This window comes from Pelodiscus sinensis, chromosome 8 (genome assembly GCF_052426305.1).
Source record: "Pelodiscus sinensis isolate ZL-2025 chromosome 8, ASM5242630v1, whole genome shotgun sequence".
Lineage (NCBI taxonomy): Eukaryota > Metazoa > Chordata > Testudines > Trionychidae > Pelodiscus > Pelodiscus sinensis.
Window position 1 is genome coordinate 44,207,298 of NC_143059.1, and position 27,021 is coordinate 44,234,318.

Consider the following 27,021-nt stretch of genomic DNA (forward strand, 5'->3'; position numbering starts at 1 on the left):
AAACTATAGTAAAGAACAAAATTGTCACACACATAGATGAACATAATAAAATTGTCAGACGTACAGATGAACATAATTTGTTGGTGAAGAGTCAACATGGTTTTTGTAAAGGGCAATCTACTAGAATTATTTCAGGAGGTCAACAAACACTGAACAAGAAGGACCCATTGGATATAATGTTCTGAGATTTTCAGAAAGCCTTTGACAATGTCCCTCGCCTTAAGCAAAGTAAGCTGTCATGAGATAGGAAGAAAGGATAAAAAGTTCAGAACAGGGCAACAAAAATTATTATGAATGTAGAACAATGAGGAATCTTTCCATGAGGAAAGATTAATAAGAATGGAACTTTTCAGTTTGGAAAAGAGAGGACTAAGGGGGCGGGGGAGGGGGGATATGATTGCAATCTATAAAATTATAAGTGCTGTGTAGAGAGTTAATGAGGAAATGCTATTTACTCCTTCCCATAATACAAGAATTAGGGAGTCACCAAACAAAATTAATAGGCAGCAGATTTAAAAGGAATAAATGAAGTATTCATACAACAACCTGTGAAATTCTTTGGGAGAGGATATTGTGAAGGCCAAGACTTAAAAAGAACTAGATAAATTCATGGAGAATATGTCCATCAATGGCTATTAACCAGGATGGGCAGGGATGGTGTCCCTAGCCTCTGTTTTCCAGAAGCTGGGAATGGATCACTAGATGATTACCTGTTCCATTCATTCCTTTTGGGGCACCTGGCATTGGCCACTATTGGCAGACAGGATACTGGGCTATATGGACCCAGTATGGCCATTCTTATGTTCTTTAAAACTCAGTGTAAATGTCAGTTACAGGAAGATCTGCACTTTATCCTCCAATTACCACCTTTTGAGTGGACTTCTTGGACAGGTTTTACTATCTTCTTCCTTCTCTGGTTGGAATCACAGAGTTCTACCACTCAGACTGCATCACTGGGCTATTAGCACTCTTTCTCAACCACATTAACTTAACAGACCCAACTGTGTTTGGCATCCAGGAGCTTTCAAAAGTGGCTGATTAGAGTGACTCAAACAGCTGCTTCAAAACAAAGCATCATTTATTCAGTCACCCAGAAGCACACAGCACATAATGCAATGCAAAGAGTAAAAGCAATAAATGGTTATTTACATAATTGCTCTTTCTTTGCAAGCCTTTGGTTCATCGCATGCATCCTAGCTACCGCCATCTCTGGGGTAGGAGAAGCAGATTGCGCTAGTGCCGCTCATGTCTCTTTTAAGGACATTATCTACATGTGGCAAGAACACTATTCCACCAATCGCCTTTGGTGATTACATCCTTCTTAGTGGAAATAAAGGTTTCCTTTGTACTGCTTCATAGACTCTTGTAGGTTTATACTGATGCAGATACGTTCTTATTTACCCACAAAAGGCATGATGGAACATACCATTCTGTTTCCCCAGCATGATTTTAAAAAATAATTAAAACTAATGTTAGCATTATCTAATAATGTAAGGGAAAGAGTAAGAAGTCTCCTGAGTCGGCATAAGGAAGCTCTGTGAAGGACAAATTACAGGTATAAGGCGCTGAGAGGCAGAAACACAGATCCTGAGGGAGGAGGGACTGAACCGAAATGAAGTTGAGATAAAGACTAAATGTTTGTATTCTATTTCGAATGACTGTGTGTTACTTTAAGAACATAATAGGGGCCATATTAGGTCAAACCAAAGGTCCACCTATCCCACTATCCCACTGCTATTTTCCAAGTTGAGAAGTCCCAATCTGATTAATTTCTCCTCATATGGCAACCGTTAAATACCAAAAAAAAAATTATGCCCTTTTCTGGACCTTTTCCAATTCCAATGTATTTTTAAATGAAGCAAACACATATGCAGTTTGCAAAATGTTCACATATAATCTCTACTCTATATTTAAGAGTTTGTGTGACTGTCTGTCCATCTGTCAGAGTCTGTTTGTTCAAGAACTCCTCCTAAATGGTAAGAACTAGAACTACCAAATTTTCTATGCAGCTTTGTCTTATACTAAATTAAAGCAAGGTCAGGGTTTGATTGTGCCAGGAAAATGGGATGTGCATGGAATGCAATTGTTTCTCATCAAAACAGAATGGGAGGGCCATGATAGCAGGGGCAATTATATTGCAGAACCACCACCCTGGGCTGACCATGGGATTCAGCCTCTGGCTGCCCCCACTACCTGCCCTGGACTCCTCCACCCCTTCTCCTAAGCCCCGCAACTCCCAAGCCCCTGGTCTGATTACTGAACCCCACCAGATCCCCAGACTTTGTACCAAGTTCTCCTCACCTCCAATCATTATATTTGTATATAGTAGTTTTACTTTAAGAAATCCATTTTCATCCAAATATGCTTGCAGCCTCTTTGCATTTGGTAATCATTTCTGTACTAGCCTGGGAAGTTACTCTGCATAGATCAATTAGTGATAAAGATGACCAATACATACTATTTCCTCTGGACTTTCTGTGGCCTTTCAACTTTAAGGAGTTATTTGTTGTAATGAGCTATCGAGCCCTATCCTGGCTGCTCCAGTTTAGGGATAAGGTTCATGTCCTAAAAAGTCTCCTTAGAAAAATCATCTCTACTCTGAATCAATTTTAAATTTTAATAACATTACAAATCTTGAGCTGAACGGTTAAAGTCTGCTCACAAATGGTGTATTTTGACAGATCCTAGGATATAGGCATTATTCACCCTTGCTTGTCTGTCTCTTCCTATTACTTCTTTGAAACAGATGCCCTCCCAGCCTCTTCTTCCTTAAATTTCTTGCAAATGCTCTTACTAGATTGGTTGACCTCATTTGTCCTATGTTCTTCCCCTTGCTATGCCTACCAAGTGTCATCCCAGGACATTCACTGCTCCTAAAGTGCATTTGCCCACCTCCCCCATAGTTTCACTAACTCAAAGCACCATACCAGTTGCATCACCCTTTTCTAAAAGTCCCCTCTTTAAAACCCTAACCAATCACTAGATGCTCTCTTTTCTATGAGAGTTCAGAGGGACGTGGGATTGGCAAGGCTAAATATGATATGTGGTTGGGGAAAAAAGCTTATGAGGTGAGTATGGGACGGAGTACTCTACCCAACCCATGTGGACAGGGTCCTGCTTGGCATGTACCATTAAGCTGCCAGAATCCTTTTTGGACACAAGTGGCCCAGTGACCCACACACAAAGACATCTGGTACAACATTTGGGAGCTTTTTTTTTTTTAATACTAATTATGGAGTACACTTGGCAGATTCAGGAGGTTTACTATTATGGGATCTAGAGGACTGAATTAGGCTGGAAATACCAACCAGATCGGCAGGTGGTAGATGCGACCAAGCTGATCACTGGCATTCTCAAAGGCCATGGTAAATAGACTTTTCCTACACAAACATTTACTTCATGGAAGTAGGGATATGAACCTGCCTTCCATTAGCCTGCCGTACACTCTGTATGGAATGCTGCTGATGTGCAATAACAGTTTGTTAATGCACTCTGAAACAGACCTGTTTCAAAGATGAATAGATTAAAAGTGCACTGAAGACAGCTAAGGAATACCGTATTTTCCGGCGTATAAGGCTACTAGGCGCCTAATTTTTTAGTTAAAAGATAGGGTTTCGTCTTATACCCCAGCGCCCCTCCGCCTCCCCGGCTTTGCTCCCGGTGTCCCTGGTCTGCTGGAGACGGTCCCCACCAGACCAGAGGCACCGGGAGCAAAGCCTCTGAGAACGCCCCGGCAGCGGGACAGCCCCGGCACGCTTGGGCTGCCCCGCCGCCGGCTTCCCCCGAGGCTTTGCAAAGCCGCAAAGCTGTATACCCGGCGTATAAGACGAACCCCGATTTTTGGGGGATGTTTTTTAACATCAAAAGTCATCTTATACGCTGGAAAATACGGTATCAGAAAGGTCCACAATAGGGTTGACAACCCTCCAGGATTGGCCTCAAGTCTCCAGGAATTAAAGGTTAGACTTTAAAGATTATGTCATGTGTTGAAATCTCCAGAAATACATCTAACCAACACTGGCAACCCTAGACCCTACAGTGTGCAGCAGGGTAGTTTCATATCACATCTTTCATAAACTAATTGTTTACACAGACAGTCTCAAAGGTTAAAAGTAAAAGGGAAACCCAAGAGACAGAGGTCCCCATTGGTATACTCTGTCCCCCTGGCTAAGGCGAAGAGGTGAGAGGATTCAGAAGTGAGTTAAGTCCTCGAAGCACGCTGAAGAAGGTTTATCCTGAGTTACTGTTTATATAGTGGGAGCCATGTCACCTCACATTGGACCCAGTTAAAACTCTGTCAATGTGAGAGTTGGCACAGCATATAGCACTCTTCCTTTTTGTTATTTTAATAAAGTTTCAGCTTGCCACTTAAATCCAATCCTTTGTCTTTCACTTGCCCACATGTCCTGATCAATTCCAACTACTGGGTGATCTTTTCTGAATACTTCCTTAGTGATACCAAAGTCACAATGTTCTGCTCATTCAAAAAGGCTCTTATCACTCTCTCAGCCTGAGCATACTTGGGTAAAAACATGCCCAGGTATTATATTCAATTTTAAAATGAAATGTTGAAAGTTTTTGTGGAGTGGTTATAGAGTTCCTGGTCCTCCACCATTACTAGAGGCCCAGGATGTGCTGCAGGAGGAAGCTTAATAAGCATGAGAACTTCCTGGTCAAAAAGTTCTCTCGTCTCAGAAGTTAGCCATTTTAGTCTGTGTAGGGGTCAATTGCAGAAGAACTCTGTATGGGTGAAGTATAGGAGTGGTGAGGCCTGCATTCCCTTCCCTTTCCCATTCCCTCCCCACCCCTTCCCTACTACTGATGAGCCGGAAGCAAGCCTCTAGGAACATACACCATTGTAGATAAGGGCGGGAACATAACAATATTGTTACCCTAAATGTACTGATCATGAAAACAAAGTCAAAGGATAAGCAGTACAACTGAGCCATACTGTAACAAGCAATGAGTAAACCCCAGAAATTTCCAAAATGCCACAAACAAGGTAGACACAGAGTATTTAAAGCTGCACCAGAGCACAGCAATTTGGACCTCACCGATGGGCTCTGGGTACCAGTGTCTCGGATGCTGAGACAGTCTCCCACTTCATCCGCAGCTGAAACGGGTTCCCTGGCTAGCAGAAGAGATGTAAGAAATGTCGCTTTTCCTATCATTTTATTCTTTTAGTTAAGTGGCACAGCTGATAGCTGTCAGGAAATAAACTGCTTGTGTTTGACAGATACCTGTGTAGCATGTGTTTGTACTTTGAGAACCCAGTGTCGGACCTCAGACTTACTTTTGCTGGCAACAGTCTGTAACTTTAAAAACGAGTAGTCTTGTGGCACCTTAGAGACTAACACATATATATACAGTTTCAGGAACTCTTGTGGTCAAAACCCACTTCCTCAGATGACTCCAGATCATCTATTCTATAAAGAAGGAATAAGGAAAACAAAATGAGAATCCCCCAATACTACCAAGTGACTGTGAGTGAGTGGGGAAAAGGGAACATCAAGGAGGAAACTTTTGAAAGTTAAAGCAAAAAGGTGGCATAGCCCTGTCTCAGTGCAATGATGGCTCTTACAATGCACATGACTCTGTTACAGAAGATTGATTTTGTCAACTCAAGCAGCTGGCCTTGCTGGATCCAGATATTTAAGTGATTCCAAATGCCTTATGGTCTAACGGAGAAAATACCAGACCAGTGCTGTGGTATTTGCTGTCATGAATGATGCTGCTGATCACATCTTCGGTGCCCTACTCATTACTGATGAGGAAAGAAAGAATTCAAAGTGAGAGAGGTTTTTGAAAAAGACTTTGCATGCAGATTTCATAGGCAGACAGAATATTATACATGAAAGGTCTAAGTATAATAGGAGATGCCAGAAATAAGGAGGAAAAGCTGAGGTTTTTATTACTACAGTTCATGACCTTGCTGAAACTTCCAAATATAGAATTGTAAAAGAACTAGTAAGAAATGATAGCTGTTAGTATGAGACACTTCTATTGACCAGCACAGCTTCAAATAGATCTAAATCTAACATTAGCAAAAGTGAGAATGCAAGAAACAGTAACGCGACTTAAATGCTAGGAGAGAGAGCACATCAAACAATAACAACACAAAGAAAAAAGAAACAAAATGTATAAGGAGCAGTCAGACCAAATTTACAATGTAAAAATGGTACACAGCTAGACAGCAGGGAACCAAAGAACTTTAACAGAAGGGAAAGTTGGAAAAGCTTGGGAGATGAGGCAAGACTCTTAACCACAGCTTGCAATGGTGTCCGGCTAGAAAGGAAGAAAATAAGAGGTCCTAAAATGAAAAACTGTGCAATAGCATACAGGTGACCAAGAGTAGTGGAAACAATTCAAGAGGGAATGTTATCAGATGACAATGGAGCCATATTCTCAATATAAAATACAATAACTTGGTATACAAGGATAACTCTAAAACAGTACAAACCTTAAATTTAAAACTGATATTGAGAGAATAGTTATGGTAGTTACAAAAAAAAGTTTATAATTGATCCTGGAATGGAGATCTTCAAAGACAAAATGAGATACTACACGAAGATAATGACAACACATTGGATATTTGTGGGCTATTTCCTGAGAAACTAAAGAAAGGATGGAAAGTTCTTTTAACAAATAATATATGTAATATAAGGACTAACAACCCATCATTTAGCATTGCCAGACATACAAGGAGTATACCCAATAAAGAAACTGGACCGCAGAAACAGCAAAGTGTATCCACACATTTTCTCAAGAGTAGGAAAGCTGCCAGAGAAGTACAAAATAAAAATGGTGTAATTAAGCAGCTCCCTGAGCACTTTCAGCCTCATGTCACACCCTCATACCATACATAGCTAAGGAAAGTCAAAGTTTTTTCACTCTAAGATGTAGAATGTAGGAAATTTAGGTTATTTCCTTGACAGAAGATGCTACCAACAGGTAATATCAAGATAATTGTAATATTGAAGCCGATTTAAAAAAAATCCAGAATTGTGTGGATCATATACAGCCTAGTAGCTTAGTTATCACAGGCAAAAGTCTCAGTCAGATGTTACAACAGGCTTTGGGCAAATTCCCCTTGCTAAAGATTCTTTACTGTTAACTACATTTATTGTGCAGTTTTTGCAGGTACTGTACCAGTTATCTTCCATTCTCATATCGTCAGCATCAGAACATTTTAAAAAACCATCTCTCTGATTGTCATACTTGTCTGTTGTCATGCTGCTGTAGTGTTGATATATGGATAAAACAAAAATGAACATGATGAGCAACTAACTACATGCAGTTTTGAGAGACTGTCAAAAAACCATCCTCACTCTGAATGAGAAATATACATTTGTAAAGAAACAGATAAAGTTTGTAGGCATTTAATTAGCTAATTGGGAACTGACCCAAATTCATACTGAGAGTATTATTTGCTTCACCCAAACCCCAATGATTTTCTGTTGGGTCTGACAAATTTTTCTGTGAAATTATCACTAAAATTTAGCTCATGTTACAAAAGCCTCAAGAGATCTCCTTAATGGACACAATATGTGGATGTGAGGGACCAGATGACAAAATACATTTAATAGAATACTGGGAGGGAGGGGCGGGGCTGTGTCCCCTGCTTTCTATGCTCGCCAACCCACCCTTTTGCCTGGGGAGGGCCCAGGGCTGAGGCTACCCCAGCCCTGAGCCTCACCCTCCCTCCCACCCCCAGCTTCTGGGGAGAGGCTGAGGCTGCCCCGATCCCAGCTCTTCCCCCCTTCTCCTCACAGCCACCCCGGCTCTACCCTGACACACCACTGCCACCGGGCAGGGCCACAGTGCGCCAGCCTTGGCTCTGCTGCTGGCCACTGAGGGGACCGACCCCTAGGAGCTCCTCTCCAGTGGCACAGCTGGAGTAGCCCATGTAGAGCAGCTGGCCCCAACAAGCAACTGAGGGTGGAGGGGGAGGCAGGGCTGCAGGATGCAGAGTGTTGTGATGTCGTCATTCTGTCATCCTGCAGAATTTTTGTGTGCGCGCGCGTGTGGGGGGAGGGGGGGGGAGAGGGGGGAGAGAGAGAGAGAGAGAGAAAATGACATTGCATGTTTTGGCACAGTACTTGCTAAATTACCCAGCAACACTAGCAGCAGATATATCCACATATGGTTTAGGAGCAGTGCTTACACTAGAGATTTGGTGGTGATGGGGGACTTCAACTATCCAGACATATGTTGGGAAACTAACACAGCGAGGCACAGGCTATCCAATAAGTTTCTGGACTGCATTGGAGACAACTTTCTGTTTCAGAAGGTTGAAAAACCTACCAGAGGAGAAGCTGTTCTGGATTTGGTTTTAACAAATAGGGAGGAACTAGTTGAGAACTTGAAAGTGGAAGACAGTATAGGGAACAGTGATCACGAAATAATAGAGTTCATGATCTTAAGGAAAGGTAGAAGGTAGACCAGCACAATTGAGGTAATGGATTTCAGGAAGGCAGATTTTGATAAGCTCAGAGAACTTGTAGGTAAGGTCCCATGGGAAGCAAGACTGAAGGGAAAAACAACTGAGGAGAGTTGGAAGTATTTCAAAGGGACGTTGTTAAGGGCCCAAAAGCAAACAATTCCGCTGTGTAGGAAAGATAGAAAATATGGCAAAAGACCAGCTTGGCTTAACAAGGAGATCTTGCATGATCTCAAAATAAAAAAGGAGTCATATAAAAAATGGAAACTAGGACAAATAACAAAGGATGAATATAGGCAAGCAACACGGGAATGCAGGGGCAAGATTAGAAAGGCAAAGGCACAAAATGAGATCAAACTAGCTGCAGGCATAAAGGGAAACAAGAAGACCTTTTATAAATACATTAAAAGGACAGGGTAGGCCCACTGCTTAGTGAGGAGGGAGAAGCAGTAACAGGGAACTTGGAAATGGCGGAGATGCTCAATGACTTCTTTGTTTCGGTCTTCACCGAGAAGTCTGGAGGTGTGCCTAACGTAGTGAATACAAGCAGAGAGAGGGTAAGTTTAGAAGATAGGATACACAAAGAACAAGTTAAAAATCACTTAGGAAAGTTAGATGTCAGCAAGTCACCAGGTCCTGATGAAATGCATCCCAGGATACTCAAGGAGCTGATAGAGGAGGTATCTGAGCCTTTAGCTATGATCTTTGAAAAATCATGGCAGACAGGGGAGATTCCAGAAGACTGGAAAAGGGCAAATATTGTGCCCATCTATAAAAAGGGGAATAAGAACAACCCAGGAAACTACAGACCGGTCAGTTTAACGTCTGTCCCAGGGAAGATAATGGAGCAGGTAATTAAGGAAATCATATGCAAACACTTGGAAGGTAATAAAGTGATAGGGAATAACCAGCATGGGTTTGTGAAGAACAAGTCATGCCAAACTAATCTGATAGCTTTCTTTGATAAGATAACGAGCCTTGTGGATAAGGGAGAAGCGGTGGATGTCATATACCTAGACTTTAGTAAGGCATTTGATACGGTCTCACATGATATTCTTATTGATAAACTAGGCAAATATAACTTAGATAGGGCCACGATAAGGTGGGTGCATAATTGGCTGGATAACCATAGTCAGAGAGTTGTTGTTAACGGTTCTAAATCCTGCTGGAAAGGGATAACAAGTGGAGTTCCTCAAGGGTCTGTTTTGGGACCCGTACTGTTCAATATCTTCATCAATGATGTAGATATTGGGATAGAGAGTACGCTTATTAAGTTTGCAGATGATACCAAACTGGGTGGGGTTGCGACTTCTTTGGAGGATAGGGACATAATTCAAAATGACCTTAGCAAGTTAGAGAAATGGTCAGAGGTAAACAGGATGAGGTTTAATAAAGAGAAATGCAAAGTGCTCCACTTAGGAAGGAACAATCAGTTCCATACATACAAGATGGGAAGCGACTGTCTAGGAAGGAGCATGGCGGAAAGGGATCTAGGAGTTATAGTGGACCACAAGTTGAATATGAGTCAACAGTGTGATGCTGTTGCAAAAAAAGCAAATATGATTCTAGGTTGTATCAACAGGTGTGTTGTAAGCAAAACTCGTGAAGTCATTCTGCCGCTCTACTCTGCACTAGTTAGGCCTCAGCTGGAGTACTGTGTCCAGTTCTGGGCACCACATTTCAAGAAAGATGTGGAGAAATTGGAAAGGGTACAGAGAAGAGCGACAAGAATGATTAAAGGTTTAGAGAACATGACCTATGAAGCCAGGCTTCATGAACTGGGCTTGTTTAGTTTGGAAAAAAGAAGATTAAGGGGGGACATGATAGCGGTTTTCAAATATCTAAAAGGGTGTCACAAGGAGGAAGGAGAAAATTTGATCCTCTTGGTTTCTGAGGACAGGACAAGGAGTAATGGGCTTAAAGTGCAGCAGGGGAGGTTTAGATTGGACATTAGGAAAAAATTCCTAACTGTCAGGGTGGTCAAATATTGGAATAAATTGCCAAGGGAGGTGGTGGAATCTCCCTCTCTGGAGATATTTAAGAACAGGTTAGATAGACATCTGTCAGGAATGGTGTAGACGGAGCTTGATCCTGCCTTGAGGGCGGGGGGCTGGACTCGATGACCTCTCGAGGTCCCTTCCAGTCCTATTATTCTATGATTCTATGATTCTAGAGCAGCCACAAGGAGACTTGTGGCATTTTGTCAGGGAATTCCAGATAAATCAAGCAGCAGTCCACTTAAATGGAATAGGAAGCTTTAGCAGGTGCTTTGTCCTATGAATGGCTCAGCTGAATATGGAACCAGCTTTGATTTTAAACACAGGAATAGACACTTAACCTTAGTGGCATTACTGGATTCAAAACTACTAGATGATCGTCTGTGTAGGATTCAAATTATTTCAACTACAGTTGATGCAGTTTTCTTTCAAAAATCAAGTACATACTAGGGCAAGGGCTAAAAGCAGTGGATATTCTATCCAGGGCCCCAATTAAGTAGACACCAATAGAAAAAAAAGCTATGACAGCTTTCTCTAACATCTACATTGACCTCTTACTGGCAGCACTTCCAGGGTTCACAGAAAATTAGAGATAAGCAATTAAAAATGAGACTTTCCAGAAACTTCTCTCTCTCTGCCAAGGATGGTGGGGTTGAAGACATCAACTGACCTGAAGAATAGCTCTGCATAGCTCAGAAGCTTGTCTCTTTCACCAGCAGAACTGATCGCACCCACCTTGTCCTTTTATCACCATTTTGGAAGCACTGAAATGACCTTAAGATGGCCAACAGCCTGTTTTTCAAAGGATGGCACATTTCATCTCCCTATGGTACTACAAAAACAGATTCTCTTCAACATTCATGAGGGACTCCAAAGTATAATCAAGTGCAGGGCATGAACAAAACAGTCTGTATGGTGGACTAGTGTAAGTAGACACATTAGTATAACATTTCAAGATATGTAGCAACAACAATCACTACCACTGCCAAATCCATTACTCTACACAGCTACTTGACAGACACTGGCAGCAGAAAGCAACAGATGTTTTTTTATGGAAAGGACACATGCACATAAATTATTGTAGTCAATTGCTTCTCCGATATATGTACAAGCACAAGTCATCTGACAATTGAAATAAATATTTTCAAGACACGGAGTTCCTCAAGTCCTCATATCAGATAATGTGCCTGAATTTATAGCTGAAATATTCCTAGTATTTACACAAGACTTCCATCTTGAACATTGTACTAGAGGTCCAGATTTCCTCCAGAGAAATGGGAAGGTGGAGAGAGCACTGCAGACTTTGAAAAGACTACTACAACAATCAGTGCATCCCCCCACAAAGCATTCCTGGCATATTGGTCAATACTGCTTGCATCTGAAACCGAACTTTCAATGGGAAGATGACTAAGGAAGCTTTTGCCAGTGGCAATGAAAAGCCTAAGTGGCCCAGCCTGAAGGTATTTTGAAAAATAGGATGCCCAAGTAAAAAATTCAACTGGAACAAAACTTGAACATTCAGCACAGAACAAGAACACCACCTGAACTGAGACCAAGGAACAGAGGCTGGCTCTAAAGCTCCCAGACATCTAGAACTGTTCAGAACAAGACAGAAACTCCCAGATGCTACCAAGAGGAGACTCCATAAGGACGATGCTGGTAGGAATGCAAGAGCTTAATTGTTTAACCAGTTAACTGATAAGTATTAGATTATTGGTTTCTGTTGAGATTAAACTCTTCTGCTTAGTATACACCAGCTCCCAGCTGCTGGCCCCACTCCTGGGGAGCTGGCTGCGCTGTGGGTTCTGCAGTATAAGACTTACACTGCACAGTTTGCAGGGGCACATTTCCAGCATCTCTCTCGCCTTAGTCCCACCTGGCCAAAAATAGTTAACTGTATAATGGCTAAAATTTTTAGCCGTTACACAGTTACTTTTTAAAAGTTTTTTTTTACATCCCTAGTTGCTGGAGGAATCATATTCATCGTCATTATTTCCCAAAGCAACAAAGACTTGTGGGTATTTTGTCAGGAAGTGAATCCCCTTCTACAGGGAACTCCATGCACAAACTCAACAGAATTTAGAATGTGGTCTGGAATACTGATCAGACCTCCTAAAGATTTGATCTTTAGCATACTGCTCAAGACTATTGAAATGGAATTGATAAGGGGACATAGTACAGTAATGCAAGGTTTATTTGGAATTGTTTGTATACACATTGTTGGTTTATAACGTAACTTTTAATCTTTTACTATAGAAAGAAAGACAAGATGTGGTTAGAGAGTTTTGGCTCTCTACAATGACCAAAAGAGAAACAGGATGTTCTAGCACTGAGAAGCTTAATAAATGTGGAAACTTTTTGGTCAGGCAGTTCTCTAGTTGCTGCTTTAAAGCATGGCTCTTTGAGTTTGTCCTCATACACTCTTAAGAATGATCTCATAATTATCACTGTAGTGTAAGTAAATGATTATTGTTTTCAAACTTCCCTCTCCACTGACTGAGTTGACCTCTTAGTCACTGCAGCTCAGAATTTAGTGAAACCCTTCTACCGAGAATGTGTCACACTGGAAGTCTTGCTCAAGACTTTTGTTTATGTTTTCTCAGCTGAGATGAGTTTTGCTTCACATGTGGAAACAGTGCCCAAGAACATTTTAAAACAAGAAAGAAATGGGGAAACGGAACAATGAAAAATGGGTAAAAAGGGAGAAGAAACTGAAAAATACAGCATAATAGAGAATATTGAGAGGAGTCAGCAATAGGATTCCACAAAATGATTTATCTGTCAACAATAAGCCTGTCATTTTGGGAATATTTTAGAACTCAAGCTCATTTTACCACCATAGTGTTAGCCCCAATTATTATTATTTATATAGTGCCAGAAATGATCATAAAGTGTTAAATGAAGAGAAAGCATCTGTCCTGAAGAGCTCATACTTCAGGTAAGACCAAAAAACAACATGAGCATATACACAAACATAGTGGGGCCGGCAGAAGGATGGTAAGGAAAAGGGCTGATGGGGATAACAAAATGACCAAGTGTAAGCTTAAGAGACCAGAACACATACCTTGAAGTTTTTATCTTGTTAAAAATGGAGAAGAGGAGATGAAGTATCAAAGTGTCATCTTGAGCTGATAAAGGGAGCATGGGTAAACGGAGGAATTACCAAGCATAGACATATGCATGCAAGAAGCTATGGTACAGAGATGAGCACAGAAGAAGTCTATTTAAAGAAATTAAACACCAATTCTGAATTGTGCCTCAGTGGAAGACACCTTTATACCTTCAAGGGGTCTCAGGTTGCTGGGTTTCAGAAAGACATAGGGATGAGAAGCCCACAATACCTTGAGACATGAATGCTCTAGTCACACTCATCCTTTCCTTTATACCTCCTATAATAATGTCTCGGAAGGAGTGTGGGAAAAAAAGTTATGTTGGCCCTGTGTAACCGCTCTTCCCGCTTTATAATTTCAGGAAGTGGAGGAGACAAGAGCAGTGTACTGCAGCAGAAAGGAGCCAGAATTAGACCCATGGCATTACAAAACAGCAGATTTGATAAACATATCCTGTGTTTTGCTATTTATATGGAACAGTCAACTGGAAATATAGGCCATTTCAAACCCAAGTTAAACTGTTTCAGATATTCCACCTGGGTTCCCTGCCAATTTTATTGGCTTTGTAATCACTTTTGTTAAAGGTCTTGATGGTTGCTGTGAAGAAGATCCAAAAACATCAGAACAAGGCAGATAAGATTAGGGTAGAGGGGAAAGCAGGACAAACCATAGTGGAGCCGTTTCTAAAATGAATTTCTCCTCTCCTGCCATGGGGATGGTTCTGTATGACTAAAAAGCAGACAGATTTGTCTGAACCTCGGTGCAGCTGTTAAGTGAAGGACCAAGACCTTTAATAGGAACAAATAAACTAAAGGTCTTATTTTGCTGTATTTTATTTGGTTTACACTGAATTATGAAGGCATTGCACTGACAGCTAACCAGGCTCTTGAGTGTAAGGATATCAAAAGAGAAGGTTCAGGCCATAAGGTCTCAGAGTTCTACTCCTGATACATGTACAGCATGGCTGACAGTCTGAATAAATAAAAAGAGTATTTCACTGAACATGTGAAAATGAGTACAATGTATTCTTAATGCTTGCCTTGGAGATGGGGGAGCATCCAAAAGAAGGAAAAAATTAAATTATATTTCACTATTGTGGAAGCAACATTTCTCTAACTAACTGGTTAGCATTGGCTAGAGCCACACGGGTTGTGAAGGAGTTTCTTTCTACAATTGTGCGAGTGCACACTCCAGACATTAACATCCAACCCTTTCCAGAAAAGGAGTGTTGAATCTATTATGTAAACAGATTGACACAGACGCCACTTAACATTAGACTAAAACCATCAAACTTTTTTTTTACACTTCAGTACACTAGATTTCAACCCAGTCTTCAGGAATTAAAATAAAAAGTATACCAACATTCTGTGCAAAGTAAATATTTGAAGATATATTTACCCGAATTAAGATAATTTATCTTAAAATAATCTATATGTTTACAGATTGTGTCTGGAGTTCTCTTCAAATTATATTTAAAAATTTATTGTACTTTTCATGAAGTCTCAAAGATTCCCTACATTGAACACCATATACAGCAAACATTTATACAAATGGACTGTTCTGTACAATGGGAATGCTTAATATAGTACTTACTGCAGCCCAATGGAACAATTGTCCCCATTGAGGTACTTTCACTTTGGGGGAAAACATTGCAAGTGATTAGTAGAACAAAGAAAGAAAAGCTATCAACATTCTGAATTTATCTTCCTACATAGTGCAGAAAAACATTATTTTATTCTGAACATGATGTACTTTACAATCTTATTTCAGCTGACAAGCTTCTTAAGGACATAGGTTTAATTATTAACTTACTTTTTGTGAAGAAACAAATGTGAATATTGAACATTAGAAAATAAAATGAGCACTTGCTAAAAGCAATTAATTCACTGTGTGTCTACAGAGAGTACAGCTGCGGTAAAACTTTCTTTCTCTTGACAGTAATTATAGCATATCAGCAACAATCCTATAGTTGAGAAGGCACTTAAAAAAATCAACTCTCATTTTCAAGTGCTTTTAACTTTAAAAAAATCTTTCTGGATTAGAATTTCTCATGCTTCTTCATGACAGGTTCACCTGACCTGATTTGAAAAATTAGAAACATTCTAGTTGGCCATTTTTTGAGTTATATAAAATAGTAAAAACATTTTCCCAGGTTTTAAGAAGCTTTTTTATTATGATAATTCTAACAGCTTAATTTTAAGAGCTCAGCATCCTAATCATTACATCTAACCATCTCACTTCACACATTCAAATGAGTAAATGAAGAAACAATGCTTTCCTCCCCTCTCACATATTAAAGTGGAGTACCAAAGAAATTCCATTATAAACCCATAAAATGTTGCATCAATGTTGGCAAAAATGTAAATTTAAATTTAAAATACAGCATATGCTAAAACTCACTTACAAACCGTAACTCAGCTACTTTCAGCATATTCCCTAGCTCGTATTAAAATTTATAGATCTTATACTCAACTATGCGAAACATGAGCCACATGTAAGCCACATTTTTTCTCCCCAATTCCATTGCAATCCCTGACATGCCCTTTCCCTACCTCTGACATATGTGTCATGGTGGGGAGGAGTGAGCAGCATAAAGCCTGCACTCGGGGAATCTTCAGTTACATGTTTGAGATAGTTTTAATGCCCATGTTATGGCTGGAGAAACATGAAGGATGCTTAGTAAGGGCCAAAGATTTGGCTCAAATTGTATTTCATGAAAACAAACACATACTGTATTGCATAAAACACTGAGGACAAATAGAGGAAATGGATACTGTAGAAGTTTACAGTATTAGTGAAGAAGCAATGTTAACTTAGGTTAAAGCAGTTCCACATACACAGGGTATGTCTACAACGTAATCTGAGATAGCTCTGATCTAACTAGCTTGTACTCTCAAATAGAAATAGGCATATTTATCATGCAGCAGAAAGGGGAAAAGGAACTCACTCGCACTTGACAATACATTTTTTTAATTCCAAAGGAAAACTATGGGTATTTTATTCCTGGATTGTAGACAAAATCAGAACTCACAATATATAAGAGCACAAAGAATACATGAAAGTAGTTGCAAAATATATAAAGAGGCCTATAACATTTTCTGTGGAATATACATTGGACATTCAGATAAATAACCACTTTTCCCAATTCCTTATTCTCAGAGAAGTGTTATGGTGTCCACCATGCTAGCCACTAGTCTCATGTAGCTACTTGGCCAGTTGAATGAGGCTATTTGGCTTGAACAATGTGGCTGGCTATTTGGCCAGTTGAGTGTGGTTAGTTTGCTATAGCAGTAGCCTCTATAGTGGCTACTGCTTCAGAACTGGTTGGCAGATTGCTTCATGCAGGGAAAACTTTGTTCTATGAAGCTCCCTGTTGTCAGAATACATTCTTCACATATACGTGACTGTTCAGTATACATGAATATCATATTAGTTGTGAGCTTTTAAAGCTATGAATAGAATTATTAGTTACTAAAGGTTATAGCTGTTATTAAAATATTAATAAGGCAATGTGAGTAAAAATGCTTTCATGAAGCATACTTTCCTAATAAGTAAGGGGGCAGCAGTCAACACTTCTGACAACGAGCTCATGCTGGAACAATTCATGTGTAAGAAAGACTGTGGGTGTCTAAATGAGCGTAAGGATGTCTAACTTACGATAACTCTGTTCATGTGAGGACATTATGGTTCTTCACTAATACTGTAAATTTCTACAGTATCCATTTCCTCTATTTGTCCTCTGTTCATCACTTCTAACTATAAGTCCACGGAGCACTTGTAGTATCAAGATTATTAAGCTCTTCATGTCCTGTTTTGTTTCTGGAGTGACTAGCTCAATAGGGCACCGTTTCTACGGAGCCCTAAGCACTAATTTAATATACAATGTAGAACAAGCAGCAGAACCTATTAAATATACTTTTTAAAAAACATTACATTTAAAGCACAATAATCGTAGTGTACTAAATGGCATTCTTTCAGTCAAAACACTGCATCTCAGTATATAATTTCATTGTTTACAAGATGTGGAGATATGACACAACATGTGAGAAAAAAAAAAACTTATGCTTATACATATTGCAAAAGCAACGAGGAGTCCTGTGGCACCTTACAAACTAACAAATTTATAGGAGCATGCATCTGATGAAGTGGGTCTTTGCCCACAAAAGCTTACACTCTGATAGATCTGTTAGTCTATAAGGTGCTACATCACTCCTCGTCGCTTTTGCAGATTCAGACTAACATGGCTACCCCTCTGATGCTTATACATATTATGATGTAGTCAGAATCTTTCCACTCCTTAACTTCTACAGCAAAAGTTGGAAGAGGCATAGGTATAATATTCTGGAGCAGACAAATTTTCTTCACATGCAAGAGAGCATGCAGCTGAGTGGGCAGTGACATTTGACCAGGCCTCAGAAAAGAAACTCTCAGTGCTGGTGAAAATTTGGAACTTCCATCTGGTGTGGAATTTTGACATTTCAAAATTTCCTTTAATCTCAGAACCAGAATGAAAAGTCACATTTTCAAAAATTACAACAAAAGTTTTGAAAAATAATCTGAAAATAAAACAAATCCTCACAGAAGTGTTCTGTTTTTGACTACCTGAATTATATGAATAGAACAAAGTCAAAATAATAAAGGTGAAATGAAGCATTTTGATTTTTTTTCAGTGAAAATTTCAGTGAGAGTGAGGCAATCCAGCAAAAAGTTTTTATTTCATCTAATCAGTATTTTTCTATGGAATACTGTTCTATCAGAAAATTTCTCAACCAGTTCTACTCAAAACACAGATGGGGAGCTTGGCAGTCTCAAGAGCCTTAAATATCATTACTAGCACTGCATATGAACAAGTAGTTGGCAGCTACTGCCCTAGATTAAGCAGTTATGCCATGCCAGAACCAGAGGAACATAATCCCAGCAGCACATCAGAATGACAGAAAATTCCTCACACAAAAATGAATAACGTTTGTTAGAAAAATGCATTACTGGCAAGTGCTGGTACCACACAGAAACATTATTTTTCTTGCCATGAGAGTGGATTGGTAGCCAAAGAACTGTGTGGAGAGGAATACATTATTGGAAGCAGAGAGAGTAGTAATGGTTTCAAGGAGAAAGCACAAAAGAAGGGTCATCGAGTGGGAAAACAAACCTAAAAGTACAGATGTGTATCTAATAAAAACAGCAAAAGCAATAAGGCCAAGGATGAATGGAGAGAGTGAGGGAGGTGGAGTGTTTCTGATAATTATAGATACATAAAAAGTAAACAACTTGAGGAGCTATGATACAGATCTTTCTGATTTTCTTTTCCAAACTGTCTATCTATTATTGCTACATTTAAAGAACTGCATTATAATCTGGAGAACAGTGTCCGCTCTCCTTTGAGAGCTTTTGGTTTTTTGAACGTTATAATAAAGAAGTCTTACACTAAATAAAATACAGGGGATTTAGCAGTTCTCTCATCCTCTAGAACATGAAGTGTATGACCTCTAAAAGCTTATGTAGTGACTTTGCACTGGAGCACAGCAAATAACTAGAGGGGGGAAATATATTAGCTTTCTGTCAGATTACATTACAAGTGCTTTGACAATTACTTCGTGCTTGTAAGACACTCTACCTACACTGATTAGAAAGAGAGTAATGTAATTTTCCCTTTAATTTCCAAGCCTTGTGTGTCTGACAGAGAAACAATGGTTTTGTAATTCCCAATATAATACTGAATTTCCTCCTCGAGCACCAGACATTGGAGCATATTAGTTACTGTAGCAGTTAAAAATATCTATTGAGCTTCTGCTTTACTTAATCATTATCACAGAGAACAATACACATGTCAGTCTCAGGGTAGAGAAGGGGAATGAGGAAGGCCAATGAATGTGAAGGCAATAGTGACTTGACTTAAGATCTTCCCCAGTCTGGTGTCTGATCTTGCTGCTGCCTCTGTTTCTCTTTCTTGGGCTTCTCAGAAGATTCAACCAGTTATTTGCAAGCCAAGCAACACCCCTTTCAAAGGGTCTGATTTAATAAAACAGCATAGCTCAAATGTGAATTTAAATCAAGACAAGTCATTCCCCCACTCCAGTTTCTTCTTCTTAACAATGCACACAATAGTTTGGGTTCCCCCAAAACCCAGTATTGGCAACTTTTTGTCTCCTCATGTTTCTTCAGGCTTCTGTTCACAACCCTTCATTGCAGATAGCTTCAGCCAGGTTTTTTCATCTTGCTGATGTACAGAATGCTTTCCAATATCTTCTCTGGGTCTAAACTGAACTCTCCTCTTCCTGTTAGAGCTTCCCTATTATACAAGTCCCACCTCTAGACCATCAGATGATCCTGGTCACTTGACCCAATAACCAACCAAAGCCCAAATGCATTTCCTGAGGCCCAATAAGAAGACATTGGTGGGATTGAGCCCAAGTCCCTTACCTGGCCAGTACAACCTATGATATAACCCTTGGAATAAATAAATTTGTAATTTATTTACAATCCACTCCAGCTCATCTCTGTGAGTCACCATATTCAACCACCATATTATATCATTAATAAACCTGATCAACAAGATCAAAGTTATACATGCAGTATGATGGGGACTAATTTAGCTACAACTACTCAAGAGAGAGATCCTGGAGTCACTGTGGATAGTTCTCTGAAAACTCAGTGTGAAGAGGCAGTCAAAAAAGCAAACAGAATGTTAGGAATAGTTTAAAAAGGGATAGAGGCAATATGATATTCTCTGTTTTATTATTTATATAAAACCATGGTATACCCACATCTTGAACACTGCGCACAGATGTGGTCACCATCTAAAAAAAGATATTTTGGCACTGGAAAAGATTCAGAAAAGAGCAAAAAAAAATGATTAGGAGTTTGGAACAGGTCCCATATGAAGAGAAATTAAAAAGACATGGACTTTTCAGCTTAGAAAAGAGGAGATTAAGGAGGGATATGATCGAGGTCTATAAAATCATAATTACTGTGGAAAAAGTGAGTAAGTTATTTACTTATTTCCACAATATAAGAACTAGGGGTTACCAAATGAAATTAATAGGCATAAGGTTTAAAACAAACAGAAGGAAGTTTTTCTGTGCACAGTCAACCTCTGGAACTTCTTGCCAGAGGATGTGGTGAAGACTAGGACTATAACAGGGTTCAAAAAAAGAGCTAGATAGATTCATGGAGGTTAGGTCCATCAATGGCTATTAGCCAGAATGGTGTCCCTAGCCTCTGTTTCTCTGGAGGCAGGTGACAGGGGATGGATTACATGAGGATTACCTGCTGTGTTCCCTCCCTCTGAGGCATCTGGTTTTGGCTACTATTGGCAGACAGGATACTTGGTTAGATGGACTTTTGGTTTGACCCAGTATGGCTGTTCTTATGTTCTCACACCACAACAAAACATCACATCAAAAATTCCTAAAGACAAGAGACAATAAAGAGGTGGAAAGCAGGAAGGAAGGCTAGGAAAATGCAAAAACAGAAAGAAAAAAAAAAACAAGAGAAGAGACAAGCTGGAAAAAGGAGACATTTATTCTTCTTCCCTTTCAATGTTTAATTTTGAATCAACTCCTCTCTTTCTTCTTCCCAGTTCTGCCCTTCCTTTCTATTCTCTTTTCAAAGCAGTACCCTTCTTTTATCAAGTGGGCATTCTTGTGAATTTTTCCTAGAACGGCTTGAAGAGGGGGAATTACCCCCTTGCTCCAAACTCATCAGAAGGCAAGTTAAACATCTCAGAGATACCCAGCTTTGTGCAGATTTGAAAGAAATAAATTGTATAAAAGCTGGAAGAAGTATAAATATTAATTTGGTAACTATTGTATTAAATTATATCAATGTCACTTCAATCTATGGGACTAATCACATTGCCATTCAGTTTGAGCAAGTATTAACAGGATTGGCCTTTTACCACTGGGTTTTTATTAACTTCTTTTATGTCATATTTCTGTTAGACACACAAAGCTCTTGATATTTTTAACATGTGTTGAAATAGTGTCATAATCTAATGTTACAGCTTTCCATTATTTTACTTTGACTTTAACCTCTACAATATTCTACAATTATTTCCTGTATTTAACTGGCAGTAGCCCTGCTGGAATGTGACATGAGACATGATAATGCCAACTAAATAGAAGTGATGGTTGGATACATATTTGAAGACCAAAAACGAAAAGTGAGCTAAGTCATTGTCCTGCCATTATGATACAAATTTCAAGTTGCTCTATGAGAAATACAAAGGGTAGATTTTTGTGTGTGTTGCATTTATACTTTTTTGGTACCTGAACCTTTTTTTGGGTAGAAGAGAGGGAACTGGGAGATGATGAGCTTCACAAGTTCTGGTCCGAAGAACTTGTTTTCTTATGTAAATGTACATATTCTTGCAGAATAGAATTGCGATTTTATGCATTGTTTCAAAACTTGAAAAAAAAAACCTAGAGCAATAACTGTTGATTTTAATTCACACTAAGAATGATGTTCACAAATTTGATGGGGCCATTTGCTAGTGAGATTATCTCCTCCACCTCGCTCTCCTCTGCCTCTCACTCATAACACATTGACTAACAAAAGGGCTTTATATTTTATACAGCTTAACCAAATTTTCACCATGAAATATGACTACAGCTAGAGTGTTGTGAAGGATTTTTCACGGCCTTCTCTGGCTTGACATGAGTCCAGGTAAGAAACTAGCCCCTGTTAAGTTGAATGCTAGCAAGCATGCAGGTGGGCCTCAGGCTGAAGCAAGTATGTGGAAATACAACCTTTTACCCACGGTCATGGGGTAAAGGTTTCACTGTAAACTGTTTCAAGTGCTAAAATTGCTAAATTCGTGCCCTTGGGCATTGGGTGAGGTCTGCTAATAAGTTGCTTAAACTGCTGAAATCATTAAAGTGTATACCATTAAAAACAAGCATGATCAAAATTTCCAGAATTATGACGTGGCTTATAGGAATAGGGGGCAACACAATGGGCACACCCTCTATTTATGAAAGTGCTAACTGCCAAAGTGGTAAACAACTTAGGATAATGGTGTAAATTAAAGACTGAATAAATAATGTGAAGTAAAGTGAGTAGCGTATCTAAGGGTATTGGAATAAAAAAATGTATATGACTGTAACACCACGTGGCAACAAGGTGTGAAGCAACTAAGTCTCGCCTTGAATAAAAGATGCTTTTGCATGCATGTGCTTTGGGAGAGAGGAACAGGGTGGACCCATAAACTCTGTTCACGTAACCATAAGCTTTGGGGCCTGTTCATGCACATCACACAGTCTAGGACGTCTTAGCGCACGGGAAGGAACAAGACTATGACCTCCTGTCCGGGGATTGTTGGGGATCGAGGATGAACTATAAGTGAATTAGGCTTGAATATTGTAATATAACTCGTTTTGCACTAACTGCTTTGCATTATAGGTATCTTAGGCTAAACCTTTTAAAAATCTATAGTATATAAAATGCATAGTAATAAGTTAGCCTATAATGAATCATAGCTGAAGCCTGTTCTATGATTTGTGCTGTGTTTATCTGTCTTGCACTGCTTATGGGAATTGTATTTGTAAGATTCTTTGGTTATTGTAATTGCTTGAACTTTCAATAAAATAGGGAGTGGTTAAGTTCAGGTATCTCTTACTGGCCTGTCCTGAACCTCTGAATCTTAAAAATATACTGAAAGAGCCATCACACAACAAGTATGTTGCCTTGAAAGAATAGAAGAAATAAACAATTTGAGTCAAACCTTCGACATGGGCATTATCAGAGCTACCAAGTGTTATGTATCTATGCAACTGTATCACAGCAGCTGACATTTGACACATTCAGATGAACTCCTTCTGGCCACTAAAGGCAGCAGTGGTACCAAAGCAGTAAGATACTCTGCCTCCCAATTTCAGTGTTCCCCATGGAGGATCCAAACACAGAAGAGGAGGCTGGAGATGATACTAGAAACAGAACCAGAATGTGAAAGACTGATCCCAGTACTGGCTCCAGTCCCCAGCCAATCCCCAGTCACACCTCATTCACTAACCAGCTATTCTTGCAGATATTCAAAACACTAAAACCAAGAGTGCCAGACACCCACTCACCTATCCCAGCCACAATTGCCAAGTTTTCTATAACGACCTTCCTGCCCCTACTGAGACGGAGCATGTTGACCAGAAGCTGAACTTTATGGTTATATGCAAATTTCCAAATATGCAAATTAGCTAGACAACTAGCATAAAGTGCTAAATGTGGAGCTGCACAAAGCACATCAGCCATGCATCAACTTACTTTCTCCTCCTCCATTCACTTACACCCACTGCCGGCCAACCTATATGAGAGCATGTTGTCATATAGAAGTGTCACCTGCCAAATCAAGTGAAGTTGGAAGAAAAAACAAACAAAGAAACAAGAATCTGTGTAACACAATCCAGTATTAGATAATCATTGTAACATTGCGCTATTATAATTCCTTCCCTCTGAGCAACTTAAACATGAATATGTTTATTTGTGGCAAGTCGGTATTTCTTACAGATGGAGAAACTGAGAGCACAGAGACACTAAGAGTTTTGCCAAAAAGATGACTCTAGAAGATTGTGGCGAAGTTCAGACTAGAATTCAAATCTCCTATTTCCCTATCCTCTGACCAAAGCAAAAGGCTATATTTCCTCCAAAAAGTTCCCTTATAATTATCAATGAAAATTGCTTTGTTTTAAGCCCAGATAGAAATAATTCATTGGTGAAAGGAACAAAATCCAGCACATTAGCTATAGTAAATCATGTCAATCTCTTTTTCACGAAAGCATTTTTAGGACTGAAATACAATTGATAAATCTTGAGATATTAACTGAAGCTTGTTAAACATGAGTCACAGTGGCTAGATAAATATATTTTTCTTGTTGTAGCGCATACTACCTGTATGAAATCCTACAGAATCATGTAATAACTCACAAAAATATTTTTTAATAAAACACTGTGAAGTCCACAATCATTAATAGGCAGTGTGCAACTTATATTCTCTCTCAAACAAAATTATTTGGTTCCTTAAGATAACCTCTCAGTGAATACTGCTGACACATAATTTTATTAATTGAAGTATGTATGTGCATTTTCCACAATTCACAAAAGATAACTAAAATGCTCCTGAACTGCTAAATAAATGTTGTGTACTTTGAGGACAGTCGATTTATAAGCTCTGGGTTTTTTTTTAACCGGACAGAAGGCCAAAATACCAAACTGTCCGAGCAGGGCTGGCCCACAGCATTTTGGCACCTGAGGCGGGGAGCTCAAATGATGCCTCCATGCCCCTTCGCTTGGGCCAAAACTTTGAAAGGTCTCAATTCTGCCTTCTTCCTGTTCTACTCCTCTCATGGTACTGCAGAGAGAATACATATGCACCAGCAGCTGACACAATTTTCTATACTCTGGGTCCTAGTGGCTCCCCCTCCACAGTCTGGCAACTGAGGTAGCCACCACAGTACGCCTCATGGTAAGGCCAGCCCTGTGGCTGAGTAAAAACCAGACAGCTGGCAACCCTATTTGTACACTGTAAAATATAGTTATAACATTAGTAGTTGGATTAATATTGATTATTATTTTTCCTTCTATAGCTGGGTCAACATTAAAACTCTCCCTCGTGTTCATAAGCTAAAACCTTATCTTTCTTTTTATGCATAATTATACTTTGAGTTGGTGATTCTTTAGAGAATACTATACCAATTTCAGTGCTTTTAAAATTCTCACTCATTTGCTGAAAAATAAGAGCTGCAGTTGTCTTGAAACTTCCCAACCAAATATTAAAGGCCATGAAATTGTTTAATTTGATGTAGATTAAGAGCTCTCAAATCTAGTAATTAAACTTGTCCACAGAGCTATTTGGGCTTATTCTTTTCATCATAATAAAATAAATAATTTCCCTACTGAATGCTTGCATTATTCTGCCTCTGCAGCTACTTATCGCTAAGCAATCTTATGAAGGAGCACACATTTTTCTTAACTCTCCTTTATATGCATGGGTTTAGGTAATGTCACTGCCTCAGTTGCTTTCTTTGTATGTGTCCAAATGAGGATCAATTTGACACTGGTTTCTTAGGCCCTATACTATACTATAAACAGAATTGTGAGGGGGACCCAGTATCATAGAGTGGCTTGTTCTGAGGGCTGGAAAGTCTGGTGCTAAGCCTACTTGATCTCAGAATGAGCCTTATCTGAGGGAAACCAGGCAAATTGCCACATAGAGCAGAAGATGAATACAATAACGGGCAGGAGAGCTAGGCTTAAGCAATGATAAAGAATTAGCGCACCAGTTGCGGCCCCACCTCCCCAGCTACTCCTCTTACCCCCTCCAGGCTTCCGCACACCACCAGCTGAACCGAGGGCTCCCAGTGCCCATCGCGGCCCTGCCTCCCCAGCCACTCCCCCCACCCTTGCCAGGCTTCCATCAGGCGCCCGGCTGGAAAAGCAGAAAATACCAGACATTGCATATGTCTGGTATTTTCTGAATTTTTTTTTACTGGACAGGGCACACAAAATGGTTGACTACCAGACACCTGTCAACCCTAAAGCCAATGTCCAAATTGGACTTAAGCAACCAGGGTTATTTAGGCTAATTCCACACTAAGAAGTATCTGGCATAGAGAGATATATTAAGTCATACAAACACCAGCATGTCTGTAGTCTCTAGTGAGTAGACAGCTCTCTGGTGCAGTGTTTAGGCAGACCGGTCAGGCAACACCACTGTGAATTCTGAAGTCCTGGATGGATTTGCAAAGGGTAAAATACACAGAACATTGGTCAGTACATCCTCTGACCTTTTTCTAGCTAGCTGAGAAAGAACATGAAGTAGAACCTCTCCCTCTATGAATGTATTTCCTATGAATATTCCTAACCCTCCATACTATATGGAATAGGCACAACCAATCATGAACAGCACAATGGGACTTGTAACCAAACACACAATCAACTGACCTGACAAAAAATTAACCATGTGAAAATGTGGTTCGAATTTCACCAGTATTTTTAGACACATGCCCAGAAAACAATTAGAAAAATTATGGCTTATTAAATTAACTTTATTTTGGGAGTATTTTGCAACAGCTCCCACCCCTTTGTTACAATAGTTAGCTAAAACTAGAGGGGCTGTATTTAATAGCTATAGCCATGTATTCTATTTTTAAAATTATCAAGAATGTGGAAAGAGGAGGCAAGAAGCATTTAGATGTTTGAAGACACATATATTTTTTCTTCCTTCATATTTCTCCTACTCTTCCCTCTCTGACTATATCAATGGGTTTCCAAATTGTTATTGTCTAATTGTGAGCAGTCCAAGATGACTGAATTAGAAGTTTCTGTAATAAAATTACACTCTGTTTACAATAGATGACTATCCTAATTTCACATGATTACACATTGAATGTAAAATGCTAGACAGACTGACTAGACTGACCACTATACAGAATTATAGGTGTACCATAGGCAATTATTAGCTTGAACTAATATTTTTAGTACATTT

The 27,021-nt window shown here is 39.5% G+C and overlaps 1 protein-coding gene across 4 annotated transcripts in view; it reads right to left on the reverse strand.

Moving 5' to 3' along the window:
* Positions 1-27,021, reverse strand: part of ADGRA1 (adhesion G protein-coupled receptor A1) — a 486,698-nt gene that overhangs the window by 373,440 nt on the left and 86,237 nt on the right. The gene's annotated exons all lie outside the window — the stretch shown is intronic.